This window comes from Ambystoma mexicanum, chromosome 7q (genome assembly GCF_040938575.1).
Source record: "Ambystoma mexicanum isolate Mex_15411 chromosome 7q, UKY_AmexF1_1, whole genome shotgun sequence".
Lineage (NCBI taxonomy): Eukaryota > Metazoa > Chordata > Amphibia > Caudata > Ambystomatidae > Ambystoma > Ambystoma mexicanum.
The window spans coordinates 743,395,925-743,414,788 of NC_090941.1; positions in this window are offsets into that span (position 1 = coordinate 743,395,925).

Sequence of the window (18,864 nt, forward strand, 5' to 3'; positions counted from 1 at the left end):
CAATATCTCCAAAGTGACAGAATCCGGGCCGGAAATGTGAGTAATTCCAGAATTACTTCCTGGATTCTGTCAATGCAAGGCTTTCCTATGGAGGTCAGATATGGCCAAAACAAGAAGAGTCGCCTCGCACAAGTTCTGGCTGACGTCCATGATTGTGCCAGAGAAAACCGTCTCGAGGACGAAAGTCTTAAAACCCAGGACAACATGGAGGCGTACTTCAATTCCCTGCACAAAGTCCATGAAGAATACAAAAAAGGTAGCAGGCGCCCCTCTCTCGAATGAAAACAGCATGATAACCTGTTCAGTGGTTTTTAACCACTTTGAGAGTTATAAGCCATCTGCTTTTTGCTTACTGTATCTTTCACAGATGGGAAATATTCATTTACATATCAGTCTTTGTCCCGCCCACATGAGCAGTCCAGCATCGAAATGCTATGACAATTCTCCACTGAACAAGAGTACCAACAGCACCCCATTGACGTGTTTCAGCCTTGTTGGGCCTCATCAGTGAGGTGAAGCTGTGCCTCTCTGAGCACAGTGAGCAGGGAGTCCATGTCTGGTTGCCCCCAGGTAACTAAGGGTGACCAACCCCAAGTTCCTTCCAAAAATACAAAAAAGGTAGCAGGCACCCCTCTCTCAAAAGAACACAGCATGATAACCTGTTCAGTGGTTTTCAACCACTTTGAGAGTTCACAGCCATCTGCTTTTTGCTCACTGTACCTTTCACAGATGGGAAATATTCATTTGCATATCAGTCTTTGTCCCGCCCACATAGGCAGTCCAGCACCGAAATGCTATGACAATTCCCCTCGAACAAGAGTTCCAACATGAACCCCATACACGTATTTCAGCCTTGTTGGGCCTCATCAGTGAGGTAAAGCTGTGCCTCCACACCTGGGGGAACCAGACGTGGACTTCCTGCTCACTGTGTTCAGAGAGGCACAGCTTCACCTCACTGATGAGGCTGAACAAGGCTGTAACATGTGTATTGGGTTGCTGTTGGTACTCTTGTTCAGAAGAGAATTGCCATAGCATTTTGGTGCTGGACTGCCCTTGTGGGTGGGACAAAGACCGATATGCAAATGGTTATTTGCCATCTGTGAAAGGTACAGTGAGCAAAAAACAGATGGCTGCGAACTATCAATGTGGTTAATAACCACTGAACAGGTTATCATGCTGTGTTCTTGTGAGAGAGGGGCGCCTGCTACCTTTTTTGTAAGTCTATGAAGAAGACAATTGCGAGGGAATGGGTGTTCCTACCATGTTGACAACAACGGGGAAAAGGAACTAGTGGCTGGCGTTGGAAATGCCTGGGTGAATGATGCCCCGGAACCCTCCGCTGAGTAAAAAAATCGGTCTCCGTGGTGGTCAGGTGGCAGAGCTGATGGCAGTTCATCAAGCCATCCTCACTGCCATCCAACACCAACTCCATGAACTGGTCATAATCACTGGTTCAGATTATGTCAGAAACAGGTTTGTGGAGCACCTGGTAATTTGGAAAGCAAGAGGCATGCTATGTGCTAACAACAAACCACGCAAGCATGGCAAGCTAATACAAAATATTGATGATCTGGTCACCTCTAGTGGGATGACCATCTACTGGAAAAAGATCAAGGGTCATTCCAGAATAGAGGGACCAGACAAAACTGGAAATGACCTAGCTGCTCAGCTGGCCAAAACCGGAGACAACCAGGGGGATCTCCTTGAGATAGAGTCCCTGTTGGGGGAAATCCAGGTTACTGCTATCTCTAGGTCCCAGACAAATGCCCACAATGAACTCTCAACTGCCCAGTGGAGTAAGGAGACCCCAGATGCTGATTTAAACACGGCACAAAAAGGATATCCAATTATTAGTAAGTTTTATCAACACATTGAGGACTCTGAGAACTTTCCCCTGATGGATACCGATTGCATTGGGAAAGAGGACCTCAGAGTTTTGATGAAATGAGACCAAAAATGTTCAGCATCCAAGACGGTTTGTTGCTGAGGAGATCCATAACTGGCTGTGACCAGTGGGTGCTCCCTACCTCATTCCGAAGCCTGATGCTAAGTCACGCCCATGATGCGGCCACAGCCGGTCATTGGGGGTTTTATACTACATTGGAAATCTTGTGAGAGGTTGCATACTGGCCACACATGGGGCAGGACCTCAACCAATACTTGAAGGAGTGTCTTGTGTGTCCACAATTTCAGCCAACATCACTCACACACCAAGCTCCCCTCCAAAAGAGGGGGATGACACTGCCTTGGTCAGATTTACAAGTAGGTTTCATCGGGCCCGTGATTCACTCCTATAGGGGGAACAAGTACAAGTTAACCGTAACATGCTTGTTTATTAAATGGGTGGAATGCCTCCCGCCCCAAATTGCAAGGCAGAAAAAGCAGCTGCCCTGATGATCAATCACATCTTCTCGTGTTTTGGACTACCCCAAAGGATTGTGTCAGACCGAGGTAGTCACTTCACCAACGAAGTGATGACAAAGATGTGGGGGATACTTGGGGTAAAAAGGAAACTACACATTGCATACCGCCAATCCTCTGGTGGTGGAGCTAAAAGGTACAATAAAACCATAGTGAGCATATTAAAAAAGTTTGTGGCAGACTCTGGGCCAAGTTGGGATATTCGATTACCACTTGTCCTGATGGCCATCAGATCTAACCCTTCTTCTGCAACTAAGATGTCTCAGTTTGAGCTGATGACTGGATGAAGGATGGTGCTACCCCAGAATCTGCTCTACAGAACACAAGAGCATACACTAATAAATGTCCACAACTCATGAGCATGTTGAGAATCTGAGAAAACACTTTCAACATGCTTTTGCAAATGCTCAGCGGAATCTAGAAAGATCTGCAGACAGCATGAAGACCCACTATGATCTAAAGACAACCAAAAAGGAATACCAATTAGGAGGCAGGGTCTACTTGTACAATTTCCAAAGGAACCAAACCTAAGAGCGGAAATGTTGGCCTAGCTGGCAGGGACCTTTTGAAATTGTGGACAAAATCTCACCACTCGCCTACAGAATCTGCATCCCCAAGGCCGACTTGACAGAGAAGTGGGTCCACATCAATCAGCAAAAGAGTTGCCACCACAGGCACACTTTGCAGCAAATAGGGGTGCCTACAGAAAACCCAATGTGAGATACTTCTGAAGCATAGGAATATTACAAATTGTCACTGAATGCATGTGTGTATCCCACTGCTGTGATCCCGATTGGAGGACAGTTAGTGGGAAAATTGTCATAACCGGTTTGTGTTCTATTTTATAGATTTGCACTGATTACACCGTCCTTACCAAGGAGGACCTAATCGGGAACCCGGAAAGGAGAAACCCAAGGAAATCTGGAGTGTTGCTCCACACCAGGAAAGAAAACCCTGTTCCAACCAGAGGCAGCGAGGAGAGCGTGCTGCATCATTCGCTGATGGAAGAAGGACATGACTGAACCTGCTCTTTCAAGAAAAGAAAAAATCCCCCTTGCCCGACTCCCCCATGACTGGAAGTCCAGACGAAGTCGGGGAGGAATCTGTGGGATAGTTTGACCCACTCACTGTGCTCTGCTACATCACTTTACTGCATTGGTGCAAGAAACAGCACAAAATGGCTATGCTGACTCCTGTGCACGCCAAGATCTCTAAACTGCGTTTGTATAACAACCAGAAAATGGCTGCACCACCCTACCACACACATTTCGGTTGGAGTGGAACAGAGTGCTCACTGCAGGAATATGGCAGTGTGCTCTGCAACATGGAACATGGAGTAAAGTGAAGTGAAAGAGGCAGCATTATTTTGCTGAAAACTCAAAATGCCTCTTTAAATGACATCTTTTCAATCTTAAAAGTGCTGTTTGGCGCTAACCTCATCAATTTTTCATGAACCACTGTGATTGAAAAGGCCCTGCAATGCCCAGGATCATTCATTGTGTCTCAGAGGAACCGGGCCTCATTTGAATGACAGCTCCTGTCAAATTTATCTTTGAAAAATCAACCAGGGGCTTAGTTTTCATTTTACATGGGAAATGTGTCTACTTTCTTTGCAACAGTATCAAGGATCAGCTGTCCAGAAAAAGACTCTAAATAGATGCCTGTAACTGTATCGATGCTGCAAAACAACTCCAGCACTCAAGAAAAGTATAGCTTCAGAAAGTGTATATTTCCTGGTTTGAAAATCAAATTTATAGAAATAGTAAAATGTGCTTTTTCCTGACTGAAGGGGGGAAACTCGCCTAATTAAAAGTACATTGTTGTGTAAAGGCCCGATTACTTAAAAATGTTAAAGGATTTGTTACTTGTAGAAATACACCTATAGACTGTTTTAATTCTATAGGTTTAAAGTCAATATTTAAAAGGACTTCCCAAGTCTCATCAGACATTCGTCTTTGCTCCAGGCTGGGACAATAGCAGGCTAAGACTCTCACCTGTCAAGTGTGAGGGACAGGAAACTTCAATCAAGAGAGAGGCCTCTCATCCTGCATTTAAAGGAATTGAAATTTGCTTGCAGTTGGGGAAAAGAAAAAAAAAGGATTAAGTGAAAATAGGCTTCCTTTTGTGTTTAAAAAGTCTATTTTGTAACTGAACTTTCAAGACATTTCACTTTGCAGCAAGAAGGAGGAAAAATATGAAACGTTTGTAGTTTTAAATCTAATATTATGCTCTTTCTTTGAAAACTTGGTTGAACTCATTACTGCATAAGGAACAGAAGTTGTAAAGAATGATATTGCGCACATAACATGTTGTACACACATCCCAGAAGTAAATGCGCATCTGTGTACAAAGTTGGGAAATTTTAGGCCAAATCTTTAATGGTTAAAATTGCCAAAATATAGCAGAAAGGCAAAACCATGTCCCACAGACTTGGGGTTTGGACTGAAATGTGACCCACAGAATATGTAATCTGTGTATCTGATTTCCTCAGAGGTTATAACTGTATAAATATGTATTTGTGGTCAAATGAAATTTTGGTTCCAGTAGCTAGGGGAGGTTTCGACTCATTGTAAAAATCATCCCATAAACATGACATCCTTTTCTGTGATCCAATCAGCGAAGAGCAAGGCAGAAACTATGCGCTTGCCCAATCCTAGCATTCTGGGTGTGGGAAGTAAGCCTGCCCCTGCCATATACTTTAGTGATGTCATCTGGCATGATAAATAAGGGAACCTGACAGCACACAAAACACACTGATTCCTGACTTTCTTCTTGATTTCCTGCGTGGCGACCTGATCCTGATTTCTTCATCCAGCTTGATCCCTATTCCAGATTTCATTGCAAAGCCAAGGCCTCTGCATTGCTTAACCCCTTTTCAGCTAGGCCTCAAATTCTGAACATCCCAAAAACCCAAGGGGAGTATCCTGATCCAGTCTGGCTTGCTACTGCTAAATGCATGCCTGCAAACTCGCCATCCCACCGATCTGCAGTCTCCAGTAACCAGAAGGGCCAGTCCAGTGCAGTCCAGTGACCAGAACAGCCCAGATGATGATCGTGTCCCGCCCAATATGCCCAGCTGTCCTTGGTTAGACCCGATCTGTGTGATGACCAGAACTCTTAACGGTCCAAAATCCTAAATAAAAGTGGACTGTAAGTATTAATAGGATTCATAAGAAAACCATAGCATACTGTGCCTTGCCTTGTCTCATCCCAATCTCTAAACCATCCTATCGTTACCTTAATAACTTGTAACATTGTCAGAATCCTTATAGCCATCCTGTCTTTGATGTATCTTGTTAAGCGCCATTTCTTTAGTCATTTTCATCTTGTGTAAATCTTAAACTGTCAATCCTACTTTGAGTGATCCAACTGGTTCCGCCGGGGCGGGTGCTGGGGATCTGGTGTTGAAGTCATGAATCAACTCTAGAGCTTACTGGGTCCCTCCTTGATATTCTGCCAGAATGATCTAGCATAGAGTGAAACTATAGTAACTACTTTCTTGTCCAAACTGAGTTTCTTTTCTGTTTTCACTACCTGATTTTTCTAAGAACGCCTCTCATTCAACATTGCATATCTTCCTCAGTTTAATAGCCAGAGACTTCATTTCAACTCTGGATTATACCTAAGATGTATAACTACATCAGTGTATTTCACCCATTTTTCTTAAAATCCTTTTGGTTAATTTTAGGAGGGAATCAACAATTTTGCAAAGTTTTACATGTGTGATTTTTATTCTAAATTAATTTCAACCTTCCATTTAGATTCAAAGTGTTTACTTTTGCTCAAACTATAGCTCATGATCTTTAGTATCTGTCCAATGTTGCTCCCATAGAAATGTGTACTGATTTAAGCATTTTTGCACACATTCATTGTTTTACCCAGCCATTTCCGAATGTCATTTTAAAGTGTAAGATTTCAAATCTGTTTTCTTCTCTTGTTTGGGGAGGGAAGGTTGGATTCGAATTATGTTTTCTATTCCTTATTCCTGATTACCTATTCCTTATTCCTGATTACCTGCTGCTTCCTTATATCTATTTAAAATTGTTTGTTTGTGGGTTGAGGAATATTGCAGGGGGAAAATCCTAACTTAAGTGCTATCTTTCCAAATAAGCCAAAAGTGTTCTTTTTTCTGGTGTTTTCCTTCTGTGTTGCTAAAGAGTGAAATTAAGTGCATTACATACCTCCCTATCTGTTATTGAACATTGTGAAATGGACACTTTTGGGATTTAACCCAGTTATTTTTCTCTTTCTTCAGGTAGTACATTGGCCAGGAAATAGAGTGCGCGCCTCACCCCCCCTTCTTTTTTTTTATGATTCCTGGTCCATTGTGACCCGGGGTATTTGAATAAGGGGTGTGATATCAGTGGTATATCACTCAAAATATTGGACTTATAGATATAATAAAATAAGCATTCCAGCCGTGCGCTGCATACTAGGCTGAGACCAGGGTGCATCACCTGATTGAAATACTTAACATGATACAATGCTGGAGCACAGCGACTTGAACCAGGCTTAATTCTCTTCTATCGTCAAACAAATGACTCCAAAATATAACCAGCTTCCTTCATCACCGTACTCAGTTTAGAAAGGTTTGCAGCTGTTCAAGAAACCCTGTTCCCAGCATTGTACACTTGCACATCGCCCAGTAATATTGGGATATCTACAAAGTTGCCGACCTGCAGTTTTAACATAAGGGCCGAGTGGTCACTATAGGTATTAGGGCAGACCTCCATGCCTATTATATATGTTGGAGCTTAGGAATATTGCAAAAGAAGTAATCTAGAGTTGCAGCCCCATTCCAGCGAGTCCATGTAACAATCTCAGGAATGTCTTCCACTGTTCTTCCATTCAACATACGCAACTCACATTCCTTCATGAAATTGAGCCATCTTTCCCACTGGTCATTGCTACATGGACTCATTTGACAAGATTGCCTGACACACACTGTTTCCTCAACTAAACTATTGTCAACGCAACAAGCATTTAGATCTCCACCAATGGTGATGAGATCAGTGCTTTCCAGGCCAGCCCAGTTTATCACCACTTCATTGTATTGCTTCTGTACATCTAACTCCCCCACCCCACTTTTTTGGGTCATAGATGTTAATGAGCAACTTCTTAATTCGTTTCCCACTACCAAATATGACCACCTCATCTTATATTCATATAACTCCCACACATCCATGGTTGTCTGCCCAAGATGTACCTGCATTCAAGAAAACAAAAACAAAATACAAGGAATACGCGGTTCAAATCTGCCTATTTTATTTCCACGACCGCTGCTTGTGAGACTCGAAAATAAGTATTTGTTCTGGGGAACTGCAGATGGAATGCATCCTGCATAAAAGCACGCTGCCTTCCGCAGTGAAACAATGACTAAAAGCAGGAGCTTTCACTCAGGAACCTTTCGCGTGCACCTTTAAGTCTTTAAAATAGCAAGAGAGTTTAGGGAGATCTCAAGCTGTGCCTTGCTTGACACATAAAAAAGTAGTTGTTCTGTTTTGTGCAACTTTAATGCATCATGCACAAAAACAAGCTGCCTGCCGGTGTCAATACATGACTACAAGCGGGAGCCATCACTCAGGGGACTTTTAAGTGGTTTTCTTAAGTCTTTAAAGTATTAGCAGAGTGTGGGGAGATTTAAGACTGTCCATTATTATGTTTAAGTAGTTCAGCCGCTTCTAACTTTGAAACTCACAGCGTACATCACAGGAATTCAAAACATCATAAGCTAAACGCTAATAATTCCTTAGCTTCAGCAGCGGCATCTGTGGATTGATTTTTTTTGCAAATAAATGTGAATGATTGAATGATCAAGGAGTGATGGGTGAGACAAGTGGACAGTAGTTTCTCAGCAGTACATGGCTCGTTGGAATTCAGCATTGGCCCTCTAGTGGGTACTTTTCACTAATGTTTGGCAAAAGATAAAAAATCTTCTGGCAATCAACTGAATGTATCCCAAGGAGCCAAGTACACACTCGTTTAGTAAAATGGCAGTCATTTCACTGCTGTGACTTCACGTCCTCTGATGTCACTTCCTCTAGTGATGGAGGCTACTTAGACTTCCATTTGTTGTGTTTCAGCATGCATTGCCCGATGCCAATTGAAGTAACTGGAGACACGTAAGTATTTAACTCTTCTTTATTAACTTCTCAGTAGCCGGCGTCCCACACAGCGTCCCTCCCTTCCAACCTCGTACCTCCGCCAACTGTCCTTTTGAGAACGTTCGCTTTTCCCCCAACATTCTACATCTTACATCTCACGCGCCAGCGGGGACACAGAGCGTGATACATACATATTAAACTTAACTGGAATACAACACCAATAAAGCAATAGAATGAATACAACAAGATCGAAACGTAGCAACATGCTAAGGGTGAGTACGTGGCTTAAAGTATGTGCTAAGGAAGATAAGCAGAATACTGAATATTGGGTCGATCAAACAGACTCATCTTGTCCCAAATAAATTTAAGACAGGGTTTATACTACAACATTTCCAGGGTCACTTCTATTGTGTTGATTTTAGTCTCATTCCGCCTGCAGCAAGTTGTGAGCTGGACACAGAATCACAATGGTTACATACAGTTGGCAAAATTGACAAACTGTTTCGCCATTTATGCAACCGTGCAATTTTGCATGCACACGTTCTGTGCAGGCTTAATTCGCAACAAAGACTTACATATTTGGTTTGGGTGGCTTCATGACAATTGGATTTGCAAGAGTCCGTCGTGCTACTGGTTCCTTCATTGCAATTTGTCATGCACTGGAAGAATGAAGGAAGGTGGAATGGCCCATACTCATGAATTCAGATGACTTAAGTACATTTATTTGCACACCGGTTCAAGATTTTAAAAGTTATTTTAGAGAAACTATGGCCATGACCACTGTATATTAGTTTTCTGTGATTGGAGCATCCCACACAGGTCAAGATTGAGCTGTCTAGTCAGTGCCCATGCTCTTGGCTGCATTTTGGGAACCCATAAACCGATAAGGGAAAACAAAATTGTGGTGCATTCTATTTATGAGCATGAGGCGTGTGAGGCATTGATGGGGCATTAAGACTGCCATACGTCGCATTAGTATAGGAGATCACATTGCCATATGCCAATGTGCATGTGAAAATGTGCTTAATTCTCTCAACTTGCACCTCCACAATCTCTTACGGAATTTTCTTTTATGTTATTACAGTCATAATCCTTTAATAATTTGCAGAAACATTTCGTAAAGCAAACTGAATAAGAACAAGGTTAAAGACAATTGGCCAAGCAAGGGATTAATATTACAATCTCCTGACACTGGTATGGTGCCCCAAACATGTACTCCTTCTGCTGCGTTCCGTGGCAATCCCAGAATTGAGCATTTCATGACTTATATATGCACAATAAAAGAAGTGATGGCTGCAAGGTCTGGAATTAATTCGAACCTCTGGCATTGCACTAGGCAACCGCCCAGACCATCGTTCTTCCACCTGCCAGGCCATTACCAGAAGGGGAAAGACCATATGTAAATCAGGCTTGGCTCCACAATGGCTCCCTTTTGTAATGGCTTGGCAGGAGACGAACAATGGTCTGGGGGGTTGCCCAGAGCAATGCCAGAGGTTCAGACTTATTCTAAACCTTCCAGCCATTACCCTTTTGTTTTGCTATAGTGACCCCGAGTTGGATGGCTATGCCCAGACGTGGGTCCGTGCCTGCTGAGCCTAGACACCCGAGCTAGTCCTCACTGATTAGGTCCAATGAGGCAAAAACATTTTTGGGGATGCTTATGGTTTCATGCAGAAGAGATGTGACCACACAGTTCGGGCTGACTTCCTCTTTTGGGGTGGGGCCAGGTCTGATTTGATATGGGTTTCTCCCTTTTGTAATGGCTTGGCAGGCGAAGAACGATTGTCTGGAGGATTGCAATGCCAGAGGTTAAGATTAATTCTACACCTGCCAGCCATCACACTTTTGTTTTGCTATAGCCACCCTATCACGTGGGCATAAATATGATCAACCTAACAAATTGGAGTATGTATAATCTGGGAGTGTCAACCTGTTAATCAAGGCAATGGAAAGATTTCCCCAATCAGAAATTGTGATGTCAATATGACACACTGTGAGAAAATTAGTGGGTATTTAAGTTGAAATCCACATGAAGTACAAAAGTGAACTCTGGGATTTTGAAGGCTGCAGAAAAGGGTAACCTCTGTTCTATTGGATAAGTGCTGGGATGCGATAGACTCTGAAGGTTAGAGAGACCATGGGCCTTAACCAAGAGGAAGACTGAACCCGATTTTACCTAAGGCAGACCCGCTTCTCTAGAGGTAGTTGAAACAGACCAGAGGGGCTGGCTGACTGGGAGATTACTTGCAGAAGCTCTAGGGGACCATACAACCTACCTTAAAAGAATTACCTAAAAGTGGCTATACAAATTCACCAATGCAATTAGACATTCATTATTTCTCTGATAAGTCCCTGGAGGGGGAGACATTTGGGATGCCACTAGGGTAGGATGATTCCAATGCTTTAGTATTTTGGTGGGAAAGGCATCTTGCTTTATCCCTGTTTTCAAACCCAAGTGAGATTTAGTGTTTAGTGTAGAGCAAACAACATTTTCCGATGCAGTGTGCAGTGTCTGATAAATCGTAACCAATGGAATGCAAATAGAATGTTGTAGCATGTTAGTGTAAAATGTATCCTACTTTTTGAGCACATTCAAAACTACGTTGAATTGGAACCCAAAAGCATTTATTTACAGTGTGTACAGTCCCTTGCAACCAGAGCCAAATAAATTGTACCCTAATCGTTTTCACATGTGTAGTTAATAACTGAGACTGTGAATCTGTATGGACATTTAATTCAAAGAAAATATGCAGAGCAATATTCTATTTTGAAAACAAATATTTAAAAAGTGGTCTGCGCTCAGCATTTGAAAAATACATGTGTAATATTTTCAAGTCACTGCCAAATATAATTGACATGGCTGGACAAAAAGACGTCCAACTACCAGAACGCATTCTGTAACTTTTATTAGTACCCGGCGAGAGTCAAGCAGAATGCAACACGCATTCGGATTGGCTCTCGCTGAGTTGTTACCCGGCCGAGAATCCTTCGATTCTCAGCTGGGATTCCAGCTGCCTTATCCTCGGCGAGAAGCGTGGCAGCCCTTCAGCCAATGAGGAGGCTTGAAGCAGGGCCATTCCCGCTCCGAGCCACCCCATGGCTGAGAGGCTGCCCTGGCCCCCACTGGGGACTTGGGTAAGGCTTTTTTTATTGTTTTTTTCCCTTTCATCCCTCCTCCCTACACCCTGCCCTCCACACCCCACTTACCTTCTTGCTCCTTTGTCCCCGGTGGGGGGCGATGGCAGCCTCCAGCCGTGTGGAGACTCAGAGCGGGGACGCAGATACATTTCTTTTTTAAAACATGTTTCTTCCCCTCCCACCCCCGCCCCGAACCCCACTTTCCTTCTGCTCCTTTTTTTGGGGGCAGACGCTTCCGATGGCCACCATGGAAAGGGAAAATGGACTCTGTTTTCCCTTTCCCGGCAGCCATTTTCTTGGTCGTTTCTTTTTTTTCTGTCCAAAAATGCTGCAGCGTTTTGGGACAGAATAAAATGCTTTTAGTGCCCCAGTCACGCAGGTATGAAAGTGCTTTTTATGCTACTGTGTGTGTTTTTTTTCCTTTATAGCATTAAGGGGTCATGGTTATAAAACCTACACATGATTAAAATGTGCACCTTTGATAGGTGTTTGATAGGCCTGTGCAATAGATTAACAGCTGGGTTTTTGTGAAAATGTAAAATATAGGGGCACAGAAAAATGTATCTTTAACAAGTGGCAATTGGAAGAAACCAACCTGAATCAAGTGTCAGCTATAGGTTTGAACTCTGACATCTGGTATCCTGCTCAATTCACCTCCCACAGCAATGAGATGTGAAAACATATCCCATGCTTTCTCACAGAGGTGAACTTGTGGAGGCTAAGCAATAAAGATAACAACTGGCCTCTGCTACTCAGTCACAGGAAGGCCTGAAATGAATAACCCTTTTAAGGTGCCATTTTTTATGGTCTGCATGTGTGTCTATGGTGCCCTTAATATGATGAACAAATAATAGGAGTTAAGTTTTACCAGTGGATCTGTTTTGCCTAATCTGAGATATCAAACTCGCAGGCCTCTCTTAAAAAAGGAGCTTTTATCTCTGGAAGAAAAAAAAGTGTATATCTGAAAATCTACTAGACCTGTGAACTGGTCCAAGAGGGGCAAAAACAAAAGTCATAAACCCTAAGAATTGACAGCTAAAGAATTAAAGATGCCAGCTGCTCCATTATTGACAAATAGCTATACAAAGAAATAAAATGCCTTTTAAAAGTTACATAGAGACTAACTATTTCATCCATAATTCCTAAATCAAATGTTATAGCAAAATAATTATTTTTGTAAAGCATTCAGCTCTATTTAGTGGTAAGAACCCGTTTTTTCTAATGTGATTTTAAATTATGCAAATTAAGCAATTTTTCATTTTGTGGCACAGAAATGGTGCACGTCAGTGTGTTTTAGCTCCTAGCATCCACAGTAGCGAGCATTTTACTTTGAGATACAAGTGAGTTAAATGATCACATCTGTAACTCAGTAATCATTTGTGATAGCTTGATGAAAATTGTATTGTTTGATTTGTGCCAGAGAGGAGAACCTTGTGAGCCAATTAGTAAGGTGGTCATATGTGTGAAATTTACCATTTCAGAATGTTACAATGTTTAATGCAAGAAATCCCTGAGATGGTATCACATTACATGGGAGGGGAAACGGGGTGTAATGGTTACTCCCATCAGACTACCCCATTCATTAATATGCCCAATGACTGCGGAGGGGTATGCATACTGTTATGTCACTTTAGGAACACTGCCCAATCACATACATTGACCAACTAGATTGGGGAAAGTATATACACCTCAAATAGGTGTGGTTACTGTTCTATATAAGATTCACACACTCTCACTGAGGAAAGGAGCGACTCACTCACCCATGACTGATTGGGAGGAAGAGGAAGAATTGATAACAACAGAGAAGCAATAACTTGCTAACCTTTTGGACCCATTCATTATTTATTACCAACAACCTGAAAGTGAGGCCGACTAGGTGTTAAAGACCTAGGCCTTCTTCAGAGGGTTAGACAGCAGACAGGGCATGGAGGAAAGGTGATCCCATCTTGCTACTTGTTGCCCACCTGTACCTACAGGGGGAGAATTGAACCAGTCCTTAAGAGGATGGTCACCTGTCTGTGATAAAACAAAAAGAAATTCATATGCGAGGATGATCTAAAGGGTTAATAATCCTTAGAGGAGTGATACTATGAAAGGAATTTGATTAAATGTGTTATTTGTCAGAATTCACAGGGGGGAATATATACATTGATTGTGTATTCCGAGAAGTTAGGGAACATTTCAGAAATGTATGTGCTTCTAGAAAAATATATATATAATCAACTAGGCCCTTTAGTGTGGTCTAGAGTGAGATCGCCTCACTCTTTCTTTGTGCGAAGACGTCTAGCGTGGGAGAATTCTCAGGAGTTAATGGACATTTTACTGTGTGCATACCTAGAAAAAGAATATAACTGAAGTCATTCCTGGATAGACCATCAATTAGAATATTGTTGTTAATGCTAACTTGTGCCAGATAAAAGGGAAAGGGTGTTTGTCCTTGCTACCCAATTTCACTGTTTAAGTTGCTAATTGAAAGGGAGAGAGGTACAATTAAATAGAAACAGCACTGAAGGGAATCTAGCCTACATGCATGTTGAACCTATTTTTCCTTCCTACAAGACATTTACATACATGAATGTCTAGTAGTTTGTTGCAATTGAATTTGTAGAATGCTGCTGACATTCGGACATGCCTGTTGAGGAAGGGGGTGATATTTTGAATAAAGGGGAAGCAGAGAGAATTGGATAGGCAGGAATACTTTAAACACAATTATCTGTTTTCCTCAAATGAAAGATTCCTCCTTGACTGTCATGCATGGTGCATGCATGGCCAGGGTGAATTAAATGTATGGTGATGCGTGTGTTAGAAAAGTCTCTATTTCTATAACTGTAGCTTTGGTAACTGAGGGGAAGAGTGTGTTGATTATTTCTCATTATTGGCCTTTCATAAGAAAACTATTTGTTTATTTTTAAAAAGATTCAATTATTTCTATTTTGTTAATAAATAGACCTTCTGTACAACCCTGTGTCGTTCTTGTCCTGAAAGGGGAGGGAAACTGTAAGGAATTAGTGCAATTAAATTGGGGGTCGAGGATTCATAAAAAGAACTTGATTAAATAAAGGAAAATTGTGCATGCCCGTTTTGGGTGGGTGGAAAGGTCCCCTGAATTAGATGTCACCCGATTAAAACATCCTACAAACTAAGCCACCTCTTTCATAGTCTAACAGAGAATCCATAAATTAACACCTGTGAAAGCTTAGTCATTTAAAAGGAGCTATGGGATGAAACCAAGCTTAGCTGAACCACCTCCATTCCCCTACAGAGAATGGTGTAATTTCAAATTGTATTCATTTTTTAATGTCTTACAGTCTAAAACTTTACACATTTCATAATCATCTAAAACGAAAATCTTAAAACGACATACATAACAGCAACTTTCATCAAAACATTAATAAAAACAGCATTTATAACACACTATTTTACCATAATAAGATCCATATAACAGAAACAATACAGTTCTTAAAACACAATAATTTCATACCCGATTTACCTAAATAAAACCATCACATTCTAAAATTCATCAATTTAGGATGGGCAACATCCTGGTCATTGTTCTCATTGAAATGTGCAATCACGGTCAACTAAACTCTATAAAGTGCTAAATGCAGACTAATACCTTCATTGAATGATCCGGTTGTCACGTTGGAGTATGGCAGTAAAAAAGACAAAAGTCGCTTAAACTAGTAAATGTCACAATACTCCATTGAAGACAAGCGCCAAATTGTATTTAATTATCACTATTTATTCCCCATAGAGTGGTACCCTTTATGATGACAAGTGTTTCGGCTCTCTTCTAAAAGAGGGCTGACGCGTAAGAGAGATCGCTTTGAGTACACTAGGGATTTAACCCTTTATCTCATCAAAGTGAATTGAACCACTAAAGACCAATGGACTAATTGACTATGCCCTGATTTGAAAACGGCCAATGGCTGAAATACGTGTCATCATAAAGGGCACCACACTATGCAGAATAAATAGGGAGAATTAAACACAATTTGGCGCTTGTCTTCAATGGAGTATTGTGACATTTACTGATACTTTATCAGGCCGATTCATGGAATCAATGTGTGCCGAAAATTCCGGCGCAAGCGTGCGAAAATGTGCGATTCGCAGTGAAAGAGCAAAAATCGCAGTGCAAGTGCGAATATCGCAGGGAAACCATCGCACATCTATTCATGGAAGTCCGTGCGCGAGTAAAATCAGGGATGTGCGCTGAAAAAGTGCACGGCGCACGCCGGCGCACAGGTCATCTAACAGCGTGCGCCAAGGCCACAGCGAAAGCGCACATAGCGCGGCGCACATAACAAAAGTAGGCGGAACACAGGGCAGAACACTCGGAATGGGGAACAACTTGTGAAAATGTGGGCGTCACGGGGGTAGTATAGGAGGCAAATGCGCAGAACGCCCACTCGCTCGCCTACAACACGTATTCATGGAATCGAATAGGGCAAACCAGCGCACGGGCAAAGACGCGCACTGACCCAAACCCGTCCACCACAGGAAGGCAGGCGGTAGTGTCCCTGCGCAGGAAAAAAATGTGCGCCAAAATGTGCGCTAACAAAAGCACGAATAAACAGCTCTGATGAATGTCCCATATTGTGGCCCCCTAGGACAAATGACATGCAAAGGTGTACGCGACAAACAGCGACACCCGCTGTGTGAAAAATTAGCTTGTGCGTGTATTTCGTGTGTGTGCGTGAAGTTTCACATGCGATCGGGCATGGGGGAGTGGGGTACGTGTATTTCAGGGGTGCGCATGAAGTTCCACACGCGATCGTGCCTGGGGGAGCGGGATACGTGTATTCCAGGGGTTCGCAGGAAGTTTCAAACGCGATAGGCCCTGTGCAAGTGGTATGCGTGTATTCCTGGGGTTCGCGTGAAGTTTCGAATGCAATTGGGCTGGGTACGTGTAAATCTGGGGTGCGTGGGAAGTTTCACACGCAATTGGCCTTGGTCGAGCAGGGAACGTGTATTTCGGGGATGCGCGGGAATTATCACACGCGACAGGACCTGTGCGAGTGGGGTACGTGTATATCTATGGTGCAGGGGAGACCTACACGTGAATTGGCAGTGTGGGTCCTCCCAGGTGTTTCCTCTACACCCTCCACGGCCCCTGCAGGCAGCCCACACCACAGGGGACTTCATGTTCCGCAGGCAGCCCATCCACCATGGGCATGCCCCCCAGGCAAGCCACATGTCAGCTTGCACCACTACTCCTATTGATCACCAACGCATGACCCCCTGCACCCCCACCCCCCAGCACTGCAGGGCACCTGCCAGCAGGCCCCCACTCATGTCCCCTTGCACCCCCACCCCCCACCAGTGCGGGGCACCTGGCAGCAGACCCCCACTCATGTCCCACTCATGTCCCCCTGCACTCCCACCCCCCACCAGTGTGGGGCACCTGCCAGCAGGCCCCCACTCATGTCCCCTTGCACACCCACCCCCCCACCAGTGTGGGGCACCTGCCAGGAGGCCCCCACTCATGTCCCCTTGCACACCCACCCCCCACCAGTGCGGGGCACCTGCCAGCAGGCCCCCACTCACGTCCCCCTGCACCCCCACCCCCCAACAGTGCGGTGCACCTGCCAGCAGGCCCCCACTCACGTCCCCCTGCACACCCACCCCCCACCAGTGCGGGGCACCTGCCAGCAGGCCCCCACTCACGTCCCCCTGCACCCCCACCCCCCAGCAGTGCGGGGCACCTGCCAGCAGGCCCCCACTCACGCCCCCTTGCACACCCACCCCCCAGCAGTGCGGGGCACCTGCCAGCAGGCCCCCACTCATGTCCCTTTGCACACCCACCCCCCACCAGTGCGGGGCACCTGCCAGCAGGCCCCCACTCATGTCCCCTTGCACACCCACCCCCCACCAGTGCGGGGCACCTGCCAGCAGACCCCCACTCATGTCCCCTTGCACACCCACCCCCCCAGCAGTGCGGGGCACCTGCCAGCAGGCCCCCACTCATGTCCCCTTGCACCCCCACCCCACGGCAGTGTGGGGCACCTGCCAGCAGGCCCCCACTCATGTCCCACTCATGTCCCCCTGCACCCCCAACCCCCAGCAGTGCAGGGCACCTGCCAGCAGGCCCCCCACTCAGGTCCCCTTGCACACCCACCCCCCACCAGTGCGGTGCACCTGCCAGCAGGCCCCCACTCACGTCCCCTTGCACACCCACCCCCCACCAGTGCGGGGCACCTGCCAGCGGGCCCCCACTCATGTCCCACTCATGTCCCCCCACCCCCCACCAGTGCGGGGCACCTGCCAGCAGGCCCCCACTCATGTCCCCTTGCACACCCACCCCCTAGCAGTGAAATTCCGATCCCACGACACAAACCAAAAGTCAACTATGTACATCAACACATGTCTGCCACATGAAGGCAGGCGGTAGCGTCCCTGCGCATTAAAAAAATGTGCGCTAACGAAAAGCCGTATATACAGCTCGATGAATGTCCCATACTGTGGCCCCCCCAGGACAAATGACGTGCAAAGGGGTACGCAACAAACACGACACCCACTGTGTCAAAAATAGTGTGTATTTCGGGTGCTCGCGGGAAGTTTCACACGCGATTGGGGCTGGCCGAGCGGGGTACTTGTACTTCAGGGGCGCGTGGGAAGTTTCACACGCGATTGGGCCTGGGCGAGCGGGGTACGTGTACTTCAGGGGTGCGCATGAAGTTCCACACGCGATCGTGCCTGGGGGAGCGGGATACGTATATTCCAGGGGTTCGCGGGAAGTTTCAAACGTGATAGGCCCTGTGCAAGTGGGGTGCGTGTAATTCCTGGGGTTCGTGTGAATTTTCACACGCAATTGGGCTGGGTACGTGTAAATCTGGGGTGCGTGGGAAGTTTCACACGCAATTGGCCTTGGTCGAGCAGGGAATGTGTATTTTGGGGGTGCGTGGGAATTATCACACACAACAGGCCCTGTGCGAGTGGGGTACGTGTATATCTGGGGTGAGGGGAGACCTACAAGTGAATTGGCAGTGTGGGTCCTCCCAGGTGTTTCCTCTACACCCTCCACGGCCCCTGCAGGCAGCCCACACCACAGGGGACTTCATGTTCCGCAGGCAGCCCATCCACCATGGGCATGCCCCCCAGGCAAGCCACATGTCAGCTTGCACCACTACTCCTACTGATCACCAAAGCATGACCCCCCTGCACCCCCACGCCCCAGCAGTGCGGGGCACCTGCCAGCAAG